Source organism: Nannospalax galili, unplaced genomic scaffold (assembly GCF_000622305.1).
Source record: "Nannospalax galili isolate Female #2095 unplaced genomic scaffold, S.galili_v1.0 scaffold5745, whole genome shotgun sequence".
NCBI lineage: Eukaryota > Metazoa > Chordata > Mammalia > Rodentia > Spalacidae > Nannospalax > Nannospalax galili.
In genome coordinates this window covers 97,251-99,454 of record NW_008352319.1, presented here as the reverse complement: position 1 = coordinate 99,454, position 2,204 = coordinate 97,251, and the positions used below count along the sequence as shown (strand labels likewise).

The 2,204-nt window shown below is 45.3% G+C and overlaps 1 pseudogene; it reads right to left on the bottom strand.

Annotated features, from left to right (window-relative positions):
• Window positions 1-1,077: 1,077 nt before the first annotated feature.
• The window catches only part of LOC103746979, a 25,800-nt pseudogene continuing 24,673 nt past the window's right edge, over window positions 1,078-2,204 (bottom strand).

The following is a 2,204-nucleotide window of genomic DNA, read 5'->3' as shown; positions in this document are numbered from 1 at the left end:
ATCATTTTCTACAGAAAATCATCAATATTAAAAAAAAAAAAAAACTATTTCGTTTCTCAGTGCATATGGTATGGTTTTCTGTGACTTTATTCCACTACACAAAATTTCTACAGTGAACTTATGTACAATATTATAATATTGAACCAGGAAGGAGTAAGGAAATGACTTAGTAAGACCTCACTGTTTAAGCATAAGTTCTTTGGTTTGAATCCCCCGCACCCACATCAAAAGTCAGATGCAGGCATGTTTGTGTCTATAAGCCCAGCAACTGTTCTTTCTTCTTTCCCATTTATAGGTGTGCACGTTTATTAAACTGGTCTGAAGTCAGTGTATAGGCAATCCCTGGTGCCTGACACATTAACCCTCTCATGCTGTTGTCCTCCCTGCATGAACTCAGGGTGTGGACTGGGCCATCCTCCTTTGGGGAGCGGCTTTTGGGAAGGCAAAGGATACTTGAAATAACTTTTTTTTTTTTAAGTACAAACTTCTAGCCTCACTAGAGAACTTGGGGATGCTTGCTCCAACTGAATGCTGTTGCTATTACCGTTCCAGTTTTTAATACTCATTCAAAAGCACCTAAACAAGAGACTTTTCAAAAAAAAATTAATCCCTCTCACCCCATAATAATCACTTGCCAAGAGTTCCTTGGTCAGGACCTGCTGCTCCGGAGGATGAGCTTGCACTGAGGGACTCCTGGCTAGAAATGCTTGAACAGATAAGTCTAAACATATATGGAAAAATAATTGAAATTTGGTTGGGGAGTTACCGGAAGTGGGAAGGGGAGTGGAGGGACGTCTAAATTTGATTAAGATGTATTCCATGAAACTCACAAAATCTCAATAAAAACTTTTTTGAAAAGAAATGTCCAATAAACGAAGTGTACAGTTTGGAAAAAAATGTAAGTACCTGTTTCCAGTCATCTCCCCCCAAGAAAAACATGAAAAAATAAAGACATACCACTATTTTCTTTCTCTGTCTCTCTCTGCGCAACCTAAGTTTTGTCAAGAAACTGTAACAGCTCACTCAGTAACATACCGCCTAGAAGCATGTGCAGTGGATGAGGGCATGTTCAACTCATCAGGACTCATCATACTCCTGGCTTGCTGATCCACATCTGCTGGAAGGTGGTCGGGGGGGGCCAGGTTGGAGCAACCAATCCACACCGAGTACTTGCGCTCAAGAGGAGCAAGGATCTTGATCTTCATGTGCTTGGAGCCAGAGCACTGATCTCTTTCATTGGTCTTTCTGTGTTGCCAGGGTATGTGGTGGTGCCAGAGCATAGCACTGTGTTGGCATAAAATTCCTTGAGGATGTCAACGTCATAATTCATGATGGAACTGAAGATAGTTCCATGGATACTGCAGGATTCCATCCATGCCAGAGGCTGGAAGAGAGTGCTTCAGGGCAGCATAAGTACTCGCTGCTAAGGCCAATCCGGGAGCTCATAGCTGTTCTCCAGTGAGGAGAAAGAAGCAGCTGTGGCCTTCTCTTCCTGAACTCCAGGGCTAGGTAGCACAAAGCCTTGATATCACGCACCATTTCCCACTCCACTGTGATGGTGAAGCTGTAGCCATACTCTGTCGGGATCTTCATGAGGTAGTCTGTCATGTCTGGTTCAGCCAGGTCCAGTCGAAGATAGCATGTGGGAGAGCATTGCCCTCATAGATGGGTACAGTGTAGTTGACCCTGTCAAAGGAGTTCATCACGATGCCAATTGTAGGGCCAGAGGCATAAAGGGACAGCACCGTCTGGACAGTTATGCACATGACTGGGGTACTGAAGGTCTCAAAGAGGATCTGGGTTATTTTTTCACAATTGGCCTTGGGTTTCAGAGGGTCCTCAGTGAGCAGCACTGGGTGCATGTCGGAGGCCCCCAGAAGGTGTTCCAGATCGCCATGTCATCCCAGTTAGTGACAATGCCATGTTTGTTGGGGACTTCATGGTCAGGATGCCTCTTTTGCTCTGGACATTTTCATCCACATAGGAGTCCTTCTGACCCATGCCCACCATCACACCCTGGTGCTTCTGGCAGCCCAGGATTGAAGGAAGACAGACTGGGAAGCATCATGCCCCACAAAGAATTCAGCTTTGCACATCCCAGAGTCCATTTTTGGCAATGAGCCCTATGATATCTTCATCCATGGCAAACTGTGTGGAAGGTTTGGATCAGCAGAGGAACAGATGGGAGGGCCCTCTGCCCACCG